The sequence below is a fragment of the Oryzias latipes genome, chromosome 24 (assembly GCF_053564925.1).
Source record: "Oryzias latipes strain Hd-rR chromosome 24, Olatipes_Hd-rR_3.1".
NCBI classification, from domain to species: Eukaryota; Metazoa; Chordata; class Actinopteri; order Beloniformes; family Adrianichthyidae; genus Oryzias; species Oryzias latipes.
This window is the reverse complement of record NC_136260.1, coordinates 2,491,416-2,504,341: the sequence shown is the minus strand read 5'-3', so window position 1 is coordinate 2,504,341 and position 12,926 is coordinate 2,491,416. Positions and strand designations below refer to the sequence as shown.

Below are 12,926 nucleotides of genomic sequence, written 5' to 3'. Positions count from 1 at the left end.
AGGACAGACTTTTGGAAAAGCCCAAAGTTTAAAAAAAATAGGAGCAGAGATAGGATTAAGAGAAAAAGAGACAAGCAAAGAAGCACGAAGAAGAATTTCCTTCCTTCTCTGTCGCTTTTATTCTGATGCTTTTCAATCTCCTGTCAAAAGTCACAATCATCTTTCCTGTTCTCCTTGCTGGATCTTCATCACATCTTTTCCATCATTCCGCCATTTTCCTTCCTCTCCGTAGCAGTAACCACATCCAACACCATCATCCTTCTCCATCCCTGCTTCATCTGCAGCTACTTCACTTTCTTTCCCTTTAGAAATCTGCAGCTTTGTGTCCATTTTGTTCTTTACTTTATCAGTCCTGTCTCAATCATACTTGTTTGTCTTTTTTTCACTATCCCACTCTCCCGTTCAACCCTTCCACCAGTCACTGCCCAGTTTTCTTTCATCTTTCCTGTAGCTGTCAAACAACCCCCTTATGTCACTGTTCCGTTCACCCCCATCTTCCACCACTCTTTCCTGTCATCTCTTGCTCCTTTGGTTTGTGCATAAGTTGAAAAAAGCTGTGATGTGCTGCCACTGCCTGGTGTGTGTATGCAAAAGTGTGTTTGACCATGTTTGTGTGTGTATGTGTTTGTGTGCATGCTCTTGGCAGCTTTGGCAGCACAGACGGTGGAGATGGATTATACCTGCAGAGAAAGTGAGATGAATGTGGAGAGTGAATCTGGACATCAAGTACATATAGCCAACTGTTCTGCTGGAGCGCGCACAGAAGGATAAGTGCATGTGTGTATTAAGATGTGTGTGAATGTATAAAAATATGTGACTTTGTGTGTGACTGTATGTGTGTAAGACCAATGAGTGCAAATGAATATGTGTGAGTAAACATGTCTGTGAGTCCACATGTTTATAAGTGCATGTGTGTGTTAGGGCAAGGGCAAGTGTGCGTGCATATGTGTAAGTGTACATCTGTGGGAACAAGTCTGGGAGTGCATTTGTGTAAGACTAAACGTGTAAATGAATATGTGTGTGTACATGTGTGTTTCGAACCTGCGATCCTCTGTTCAGAGGTCGACCGCTTTCCCTCTGCACCACAATCAGTGGTCAGTGAATCAGTCCAGATCATGACAAAACAAAGAGGTTATTCTTTTTGCTGTTTTCTCATATTCCTGCACCCTTTTCAGAGTTTCTCCCCCAAAATGTGATGAAACACTCGGATGAGTGGGGAAATGTTTCAAGGAAGAAGAGTTTAAGATACCAAGACTGAACTTCAAGACCATTTTATTTTAGTCATATAATAACTAAGGTGTTACAATGAAGGGGTTGCAGTGTGTTACAGAGACCAGAACAAAAAGCTCCTCTAATGTTTTTCACATTTTATTTTTTCTTCCGTCAGACTAATGAGGGACAGCAAGTCATCACACTGGGTCACAGAGACAGAAGTACCGCTGAAAGCATCTGTCATTCAGATGCAGCTCCTGCAGCAGACGGTGAAGCTCACCGTACGGCAGAGTCTCTGAATGATGCCCTCCAGCATCCATGACGATGGATGATGAATCCAGACATGGACAGTTCTTGTAGAACTCTTCAACATAAATAAGCCTGATCTCTACATCATCCATCCACAATCTAATAATAAGGCTGGTGGCAGCTTACATGAAGTCACCTGACAGGCGGCTCACACTTTTAACACGCAAATTTAATGTGCGTCAAAACAGAGGTGGTGCAGGCAAATGTGACACATGGATAATAAGCAGTGAGAAAGAGATGCAGTTTGTTTCAACACAGTCAGAGACTCATGAGCTAACGTTTCATGAAAACTCCAGACAGTCTTGTTATGACGACCCTCAATACTGATTCTGCTAAAAAGGTCATGGATTCCTTCAGACCACATGTCAAAGTCATTGTGACCCTCAACTCACACCTCTCAGTTCACATTAAAATCATGTAACAGGAACATCTAGAGAGGTGGAAGTTTGCTCTGGAAAGGAGAGACGTGAAGGTCAGCAGCTGCAAGACAGAGTGAATGAGAGGAACTGAAGAGGAACGGTGAGGTTACAGGGAGCAGAGGTGGAGAAGGTGGAGGACTGTGAAGTCCCACTCCAATCATCTTTTGTTCTATTTTCAGTGTTCCAAGTGGGCATTAATTATGATTATGTTGTTTTAGACAAAATCAAAACATCTGTTTCATTTTATAAAACATGGTTTCAACTGAGAGGTGGGGGTTCAGTAAAAATTCACCTCTGAGTTGTGGGCGGGACCTTGACGTGGAGACCCCCCACCCCCCATTCCCTTCCCTGTTGCTGAGAGCTCTCAAGGAAGGAGGCCGAGGACTAGTGAGCGTAGAAGCCACTATCCAGGATGAAACATCCAAGATGCATGAGTACATCAAGCTAAAGGCCCCAACTGACAGGGTGATCAGTGAATGTCTCAGGCGATGCAGAGCAGAGGATACAGTGCTGGAGGACAGATCCTCATGGGAGGACAAACCCCTGCATGGGATGTACCACCGGACCATAACTGAAGAGGCTGATATCAAGAAGTCCTACCAATGGCTAGAAAGGGCTGGCCTGCAGGACAGCACTGAAGCACTCATCCTGGCAGCTCAGGGACAAGCCCTGAGCACCAGAGCCATAGAGGCTCAGATCTACCACACCAGACAAGACCCAAGGTGTAGATTTACCACACCAGACAAGACCCAAGGTGTAGATCTACCACACCAGACAAGACCCAAGGTGTAGATCTACCACACCAGACAAGACCCATGGTGTAGATCAACCAACCCAGACAAGACCCAAGGTGTAGATCTACCACACCAGACAAGACCCATGGTGTAGATCAACCAACCCAGACAAGACCCAAGGTGTAGATCTACCACACCAGACAAGACCCAAGGTGTAGATCTACCACACCAGACAAGACCCAAGGTGTAGATCTACCACACCAGACAAGACCCATGGTGTAGATCAACCAACCCAGACAAGACCCAAGGTGTAGATCTACCACACCAGACAAGACCCATGGTGTAGATCAACCAACCCAGACAAGACCCAAGGTGTAGATCTACCACACCAGACAAGACCCAAGGTGTAGATCTACCACACCAGACAAGACCCGAGGTGTAGATCTACCACACCAGACAAGACCCGAGGTGTAGATCTACCACACCAGACAAGACCCAAAGTGTAGATCTACCACACCAGACAAGACCCAAGGTGTAGATCTACCAAACCAGACAAGACCCAAGGTGTAGATCTACCACACCAGACAAGACCCAAGGTGTAGATCTACCACACCAGACAAGACCCAAGGTGTAGATCTACCACACCAGACAAGACCCAAGGTGTAGATCTACCACACCAGACAAGACCCAAGGTGTAGATCTACCAAACCAGACAAGACCCAAGGTGTAGATCTACCACACCAGACAAGACCCAAGGTGTAGATCTACCACACCAGACAAGACCCAAGGTGTAGATCTACCACACCAGACAAGACCCAAGGTGTAGATCTACCACACCAGACAAGACCCAAGGTGTAGATCTACCAAACCAGACAAGACCCAAGGTGTAGATCTACCAAACCAGACAAGACCCAAGGTGTAGATCTACCACACCAGACAAGACCCAAGGTGTAGATCTACCACACCAGACAAGACCCGAGGTGTAGATCTACCAACCCAGACAAGACCCAAGGTGTAGATCTACCACACCAGACAAGACCCATGGTGTAGATCAACCAACCCAGACAAGACCCAAGGTGTAGATCTACCACACCAGACAAGACCCAAGGTGTAGATCTACCACACCAGACAAGACCCAAGGTGTAGATGCTGGCAGGGAAAGCATACATGGAGCACCCCAATCAAGTGGCTGGAATAATAAACAGGAACATGTGTGCAGAATATGAACTGGAAACCCCAAGGTCAAAATGAGAAACACCTCCAAAGGTGGTAGAGAATGAGAGGGCAAAGATCCTGTGGGACTTCCAGATCCAGACTGATAGGATGGGAATGGAGAACCAACCAGACATTGTAGTGGTGGATAAAGAACAGAGGAAAGCCGTTGTGGTGGATGTGGCAGTGCCAAGCGATGGGAACATCAGGAAGAAGGAACATGAGAAACTGGAGAAATACCAGAGACACAGAGAAGAACTGGAGAAAGCCTGGAAAGTGAAGGTGACAGTGGTGCCTGTGGTAATTGGAGCACTCGGGGCAGTAACCCCCAAGCTGGAGGAGTGGCTACAACAGATACCTGGAAAGACCTCAGACCTCTCAGTCCAGAAAAGAACAGTTCTAGGAACAGCTAAGATACTGCAGGACCCTCAAGCTCCCAGGCCTCTGGTAGAGGACCCGAGCTTGGAGGAGAAAGGGTGAGCGTTTTTAAAAGAAAATATAATTACAAGTTTAAAATGCAAAAACATTCTTTTATAAGCTTATGGGTCTTTCAAATCTTAAGATCAAAAGCTCAGAACAAAAAGGGTGAAGAGGCGGTTTCAGACAATTTGGAACAGGTGGAGGAAGGTTTGAGATGTGACCAAAGAATGTCATCAAGATTGAAAGTAAAGGTGTAGAAGACTGTGGTGAGAGCATCCATGTTGTTCTCTGATGCAGAGACAGGAGGCAGAGCTGGAGGTAGCAGAGATGAAGATGTTGAGGTTCTCTTTGGGAGAAACCAGGATGGATCAGGAAAGAATCCATCAGAGGAACAGATCATGGTGGATGTTCTAGAGATAAATGCAGGGAAGCAGATGGAGATGGTCGGACACTTTCAGAGGAGGAACAGTGATGATGTTGGAAAAAGGATGCTGAGGTTGGAGCTAGCAGGAAAAAGACCAAAGAGGAGGTTCAGGGATGTAGAGGAGGACATGAGGGTGGTTGGTGGGTGGGAGTGAGGAGGATACAGAGGAGATGAAGGCTTCACTGTGGCGCCCCCTAAAGGGATCGACAAAAAAACAAAGAAGAAGCCTTAATTTCTTCTTAGAGCCAGTAACCTGCAGAGAAGAGAGATGAAGACTTTCATCACAGCTGCATGTCTGCTCAAATATTGCCTTCAGACCAAAGATTTCTGCAAAACCACTGAAAATCTCTTAATACAGACAAAATCATTTGATCCCCCAAACTCTCTTCTTGACACAGTCTGCTAAGGAACACCTTGGAACCCAAACCCCTAAGTGTCCCTCAGAGCAGCACGGAAAACAAGCAGCAGACCAGAGGAAGCACACTTCACTGTCTGAGAATTTGTGAATGGAAAAAGGGTTGATCACAGTCAGAGGGACAGTCGGACTTCCTCTTCCTTAGAGGCTCGACTGTCTGTCTGTCTCTTTATGTCCGACAGGTCGTTTGTCCTTTCCTCTTTCTCTGGAGAACAGCTGTCCTCTGATCCACAGCCTCTGTTGTCCTCAGTAAAGTTTTGTTTTTGTTCACGCGCACACAGACAAGACACAAGCACGCGCACAAAACAGAAACCAGATGGATGCTGGAAGGATAAACAGACCTGACCGATTTTCTCCTCCTCAGCAGGAGCCCCCACCCTCCTGTCCTGTAACACGCACATAGCGGAGACTCACGCACAATTTTCCACGCGGCGATCGAAGCCCAGCACGCCCAGCCCCGTGCACATCAACGTTTCCCATTTCACTGTTTGCCTCTGCGCGTGCGCGCACTGCTCCGGCAGTTATCCTGCCGGATGGTCGGAAGTGCGCGTGTGCGTGCGTGAGCAACAGTGGGAGCCCCCTCCTCTCCACGGAGTAAAGCCCCGCGTGACGCAGAGCCACAAATAGATGTGGAGCCGAGCTGGGGGGGTGACGGCCGCCGCGTAGGGCACTTCAGCAGCGACATGTTTCTGTTGTGTTTCCCGAGAGTCAGAAACAGCGCAGCTTCGCGGGTCCAGTGTGGCCGTCACAGACTGCAGATCAAGAGAAAACACGAGTCCAACCAAAAACATGAGAATAACAGGAAAACCCAAATGAAAGCAGCAATCAGTTAGAATCAAGAGAACATGAAGGCAAAACCTCACGCACTAAACTCACAGCAGACAGCCAGGAACCACTGGACCAGCAGGTTGACTCGGTCAGAAACCACCCAGTATGAAGACAAAACTCCACTAATTCTGTAATAGTATCAAATAAATGTTAAAAGTTCCACACTGTCAACTTCTGTCTTTAGCAGATATACAGGAGGAAACTAAGGACAGGTGCCTGAATGAAGCAGCAGCTTCTGACTGATGAACACTGTTCTGCCAGGAGGAAGCTGACCCTAAAACAGCAGAACTGGAGAAAACATGCAGAGTTCTCTTAACAGGCCGTTACATCATCCTCCTGCATTTATGAGCACAATGCAGATTTCATGTTCTGGTTTGGGCCAGCAGGTTCTCATTGCACTTTTTGCATGTGGACTAAAATGTAGAAGGATGTGGCTGATGATCACTTCATCCACTGGCCAAAAATTCTATACATTTCAATACAACTTGAGATTGAAAGGTCTTGCATGCTGCACTTGTTGAGTATTTCAGTTGCAGCTGTCTTAAAGTCCATGTCAACACTTTCTGCTTGCTATTTACATCAGCAAAGGCAGTCTGCAATCCAGCCGTTGGTGTCTGGAGTTTGAACTGAAAATGTTTCATAAAGTGAGCGTGTCTGTGCTGAGAACAGCAGGGGCCTCATTTATAAAACTTTGCGTAGGATTTGCGTCAGAAGTGGCGTACGGATGAAACATAGGATGTGCGTACGCACAGAAATATTCAGAGTTATAAAACCGTGCGCACGCACATCCTACGCATCTTTCTCTTAATAAATCACAACCAATTCTAAATGCTGCGCAGCTTTTGGGGCTTCATGACACGCCTATAGTTGCCCATAAATAGTCCATGAAACGCCCACAAATGAATATTCATTGATTGCAAAACCATGCCAAACACGGAGAGAAAATCAAAAAAACGTAACTTTACTCAATGTGAAGTAGAAGTTATCGTTGGCGAGGTGGAAAAGAGGAGAAAAGTGCTGTTTGGAGGGCACAGTGTGGGCATTACTAATGCCAAAAAGGCACGTGAGCGGCAAACGGTGGCAGACGCCGAAAATGCTGTAGCCTCACAACCTCGGACCGTGGCCGAAATAAAGAAGAAAAGGTCGGACATCAAAGTCGAGGCAAAAAAACGTCTAGCGCTGAACCCCCACACACACACACACCCGTGGCAGACACGGGTGTGTGTGTGTGGGGGGGGACACCGGAGCTGACCCCTCCTGATGAGAGACTGGCGGCAATAATTGGGGAATCCCTTTTAAGTGTAGTGGTGACTGAGGCGCAGGGGGAGCACCGACGCGCCAGATGCACCGGGTGACACACCCCCAAAAGCCCGCAGAGGAAGTCGGAACCGGCTCATAAGCCACTCGTCCTCGTTTGCCAGCAAGTCTTCTTGCTGTCTAAAGATGCGTTCACTCCGAATTCTTCCATTTGCCACATCTTCTAAGAGCGTAAGATCAGCCATTGTGCGTCATTACGCATTGTGATTGGGCATTTTATTTCCCTCCATTTAATTACATCTGACAAGCTACAGATGTCCGTAATAATCGACGTGGAAATGGGGAAATTGATCAGCGCAAATGTCATTTCTTGTTGCTTTCTGAATGGTTGAAACATACGCCAATACGGCATATGTATGAATACCATAATTCCGTAGCTTATGAAGAAATGTTTTAATGTGAAAACAACTTTCCCCAGTGGACAATTAGTACATCTGTCCGTCCGTCCGTCCGCACGCCCGCACCTATATCTGCTCCTCCAGACGGACACATTAACGAGAATATCAGTTTTGTACATTATTTCGTTCTGTTAACTATATTATTTATGAGGATGAATTGCACAACATGCCAATATTGCAGAATATATTTCACTTTTCTTTTTGCAAATAATTGTTCATTTGAATTTCTGTTGTAATTTTCGTTTGATTTTTTTGTTTGTTTCACTGCTGATCGATCAAACGGGTGTTGGTGTAGCTGTTAATTGTCAGACTTGCTTTGTGAAGTCTTCATGTTATTTCTGAGAGGCAGTATTGTCATTTTCACTTTCACGTGTTTCTTCCATCTGCCGACGGTGTCGCCGTTTCTCATTTCACCCGTTTTTGTGCGTACGCCTGGGTCAGAGCTTGCGTGGAGGACCGCACATTTTCCCGTCAAGTTTGCTTTTTATAAATCTCAACTATTGCGTAGAGAGTGGCGTACGCCTTCTTTTGTGCGTACGCAACGTTTAGAAATGAGGCCCCAGGTCTCTATGGTTTCATAATGAAGAGGAACCCCGCTGGAGACCTTCACTGAGTATTTCACAGAACCTCAGCTCCCATAACTTGGTAGCTCCAAAAAGACAGTAGGATTGGGTGTAGGACAGATTCATATTCACACTCACACACAGTTATGGTCCCTGCACAGGTTCAGCAGGCAGCAGCAGCTTGTAAAGGTCACCATACTGGCAGATCCTTCCTATCACAGGAAAAAGGTGTTTACCCAAACCTCTGTTCTTTAAAGTAAGAAAATTAAACTAGTTAAACAGGAATTTCACTTCAAAGTGCGATGAGAGTCACTAACACAGGTCTGATGCAGCTTTCACATGCACAGGCTGCTTTTATCCTGGAAGGAACCAAAGACCAGCAGCGCCAGAGCTCACAAAACTTCACTTTCTGTCAGTTTTGACCTCTGCCTGGTCACGAAACAACAACAGTTTTCCATCAGAACTAGACTCATTTAAATGCCAGCCCAGAACTGAAATACTGTGCCGGTCCAGCATCCGTCCACATCGAGAGCAGAAGATGCTTTTTCCTGCCTCCAGTCGTGTTTGGACAGCAGCAGACGTCTTTCTGTGGCTGTTCTGCTTGTTCAGCTGTTTGGGTCTTCCAGCTCTGCTGCAGCACCAAAGAAGACAAGAGGAGGAACCTGTCCATGGAGGTGCTGTTTGTCAAAGATGATTGGCTCTGCGTTTGATTTGTCTATCCTGCAGCTGATCCCTGCTCTCTGCAAACAGCACAATATACTGTTTTAAATAACCAGAGTGTTTGATTGGCTGGTGACTGCTGCCTTATCAGGAAGTGTTTAATAAGTGATGATCCGGCAAGGAAGGGGGGGTGTAAGTTCATACACATACAAAGTTTCTTTATATTCATTACTTATATTAGTCTGCCAGATAACATGTGGAGTGACCTCAACAGACAGATGTATTTTAGGTTCAGATAATCTAAGAAAATCCAGAAGAACGCTTTAAAACAGGAAACAGTGACTTATTTCCAACCAAGAAGTCAAGCGTTGGTGTTAAACTCCTTAATGTGGGAGCAGAATCGGTGATAGCCTGTGGCTTGTTAACTAATTAGTGAACTCATTTATCTCATTAAGATCTGATTGATCTGCCAGCTGACGGGCTGGAAGCTGAGTGCTCTCTGCTGTACGTCAGGCTGAACCGGCTAATCGATACTTACAATGCGAGGAAGAGTTTAACGGTTACGCAACCTCATTATCTGCCAGTCACTGCATGCGCGGGGGGGTTCCTGCCCTGTTGCAGTGTCACTTCCAGGTCAACTGTCCTGTAGAAAAACAATCACCCCAGAGACTTTCCACTCTCAGGTGGCATTGATGATCTGGGTCCCCTTCATCCCCCAGGGTGAAGTAAGTAATTCATTAATTTTGAGCCATCTGCTAGTAGTCGAGTTACAGATTACTATGTAATCAATTATTCCTTCTTTTTGTCCTGTCCAGCAAAGGAACACAGACTGCAGCGAGTGCCTCTTGTGATGGACATGTTTTGCTTTTACAATCGGGGTTGTTCAATACTCCATCAGGTGCCTTCATATAAGCCCCTCTTGTAACTGAAGCTGAACTTTATTTTTTTAGGTTTGCTGACAATAGGGGGGAGAAGGGGGTTGATGACAATACAAAGTCATGATATGAGATGAATGTCAAGAGAAATCATATGCGTTGCATGCACACACCATCACACAGTATTTACACAATTACTTACAAGTATTCGTATTTTAATACTGACTTTGTCTCATATTAATTGTACAGCACTTAGTAATCTGGATTTCTAAAGGGGTATATAAATAAAGTTTATTATTATTATATAGTATATCTATACAAATGTACTGTTTTTATGGAGGGCTTATGTCACAAAATCACCCAAACTGATATTTTCTTGTGCACACAGACAGACATATATAGGATTGCATACTTGTTCACATTGAATCCTCAAGACCCTAACCCTAACCCTAACCCCTAACCCTAACCCTAACCCCCCCCAGTCACCGGGCCAAACCCAACACCCAGGGGCCCACGACTAACAGATGCCCCGGTGCAACCACTCCCACCCGTACTAGATCCCCACCATGGGGACGGAGCGGGAGGTAATGCCCCGGCAGCCCCCCAGCAGCGATGCAGAGGAACAGAGAGTGCACAGGCCAAAAGTCCCAGCCAGGCAGGAACCCGACCTGCCCCGACCACCCGAGACCCATACCACTGCCCGGAAGGCCGAGCACCCCCACCACAACCCCTAGACGCGAGCCAGAGCCACCCACGACCAGCCCATACTGCAACCCGGCAGCCAGCCTCACCAAAGACCAACAAGAGGAGGCGGCTGAGATCGGACACCCGACGGGGGGCACACACCGATGACTGACAGAGACCCCCCACAGGGCTCCAGGTGCTATGTGCAGCGATGGAAGGATTGGGCAGCCTGGTGCTCCGATGTAGGGAACCCTGCCCACACCCAGGGGGGGCACGGTCCACCCAGCTCAGATGTTATGGACTCCCCCACTCACAACAGTTAAGTTTACCATCCAGGAAGAGGTTAGACATGGTGATAGAGAAGAGAAAGAAACACAAAGAAATAAAGAAAACAAGAAAAAGACACAAAACAAAAAAAGGACATATCAGAAAAAACTTAACAACTTAACTAGACCAACTGTTTTTATCTACAATATTTAATGTAGTTTAAGCTAAACCAACATCTGTGATGTTGCTATGATATGGTGAGTATGATGGATTTATTTCACCCGATTCCTGAGGTTTGTTCAGCCAGGTGGTGACTCCTTCTCCTTTGTTTAGCCAACTGTCCACATAAAGCCTGTCCACGGAGAGAACCGCCCGGGAGCCAGCTTGGATGAACCTCTTCCAGATGGGAAAGAGGACCCTCCACTGTTGTAATATCTCAGCAGGGAATTGGTCGTTCAGGCTGAGGCTGGTTCCTTTCAGTTAATATCCGTTCTTCCTCACAATTTCCTTTTACTTGTAATGTTTAAATTTGGCAACTGTTGGGTTTGGCTCCACCCAGTTTGCAGTTTTCTCTGTGACTTTGGAATGGTCTCTGATGACGTTTTCGGGGGTTTTCCAGATCCTCCCTGGTCTTTTCCAGGATCCCTGAGATGACTAGGTTGTCCTTCATGCTTCAGGCCTGAATGTCCACATCGACTCATTGATCTTCCGATTGTCAGAGAAGATCTGCTGGTTGCTCCGCCTCCTCCCTCTCTGAGCGCTCGATTTTCTCCAGCTAACTCGACCACTTCTTGTTAGCTAAACTCCAACACCTCCTGTGGTGCCTGGAATTCATTGTGGAGAATCTCCACTAGTGCGAGCCGGCCGTCAAGGGAAAGCAGCTTTTTGTCAGCGGACTCCAGGGGCCTCATTTATAAAACTTTGCGTAGGATTTGCGTCAGAAGTGGCGTACGGATGAAACATAGGACGTGCGTACGCACAGAAATATTCGGATATATAAAAACGTGCGCACGCACATCCTACGCATCTTTCCCTTAATAAATCACAACCAATTCTAAATGCAGCGCAGCTTTTGCGGATTCATGACACGCCCATAGTTGCCCATAAATAGTCCGCGAAACGCCCACAAATGAATATTCATGGCTTGCGAAATCATGGCAAACACAGAGAGGAAATAAAAAAAACGTAACTTCACTCAATGTGAAGTAGAAGTTATCGTTGGCGAGGTGGAAAAGAGGAGAAAAATGTTGTTTGGAGGGCACAGTGTGGGCATTACTAATGCCAAAAAGGCACGTGAGTGGCAAACGGTGGCAGACGCCGTAAATGCTGTAGCCTCACAACCTCAGACCGTGGCCGAAATAAAAAAGAAATGGTCGGACATCAAAGTCGAGGCATAAAAAACGTCTAGCGCTGCATCGCCAGAGTGTCTCTGCCACAGGGGGGGGAGGGGGGACATCGGAGCGCCAGATGCACCGGGTGACACTTGTGGTTCCTCCGAGTGCTCTTCTGTAACGCCGGGCCCAAAAGCCCGCAGAGGTCCAACAGGACGGCTCGAGGAAGTGGGAACCGGCTCATAAGCCACTCGTCCTCGTTTTCCAGCGAGTCTTCTTGCTGTCTAAAGATGCGTTCACTCCGAATTCTTCCATTTGCCACATCTTCTAAGAGCGCAAGATCAAGATTACGCATTGTGATGGGGCATTTTATTTCCCTCCATTTAATTACATCTGACAAGCTACAGATGTCGGTAATAATCGAAGTGGAAATGGGAAATTGTTCAGCGCAAATGTAATTTCTTGTTGCTTTCTGAATGGTTGAAACATACGCCAATACGGCATATGCATGAATACCATAATTCCTTAGCTTATGAAGAAATGTTTTAATATGAAAACAACTTTCCCCAGTGGACAATTAGTGCGTCTGTCCGTCCGTCCGCACGCCCGCACCTATATCTGCTCCGCCAGACGGACACATTAACGAGAATGTCAGTTTTGTACATTATTTCGTTCTGTTAACTATTATTTATGAGGATGAATTGCACAACATGCCAATATTGCAGAACATATTTCACTTTTCTTTTTGCAAATAAGTGTTCATTTGAATTTCTGTTGTAATTTTCGTTTGATTTTTTTTTGTTTGTTTCACTGCTGATCGATCAAACGGGTGTTCGTATAGCTGTTAATTGTAAGACT

General features: G+C 46.3%; 1 protein-coding gene across 3 annotated transcripts in view; it reads right to left on the bottom strand.

Moving 5' to 3' along the window:
- The window catches only part of hivep2a (HIVEP zinc finger 2a), a 100,000-nt gene that overhangs the window by 56,634 nt on the left and 30,440 nt on the right, over positions 1-12,926 (bottom strand). The window contains exon 1 of one of the 3 annotated variants that reach the window (XM_020714616.3): positions 5,487-5,641. The exons of the other annotated variants lie outside the window; for them this stretch is intronic. The gene's annotated coding sequence lies outside the window, so the exon portion shown is untranslated. Of the gene's footprint in view, positions 1-5,486; positions 5,642-12,926 lie in introns of those variants that run through there. 3 annotated transcript variants of the gene reach the window in all.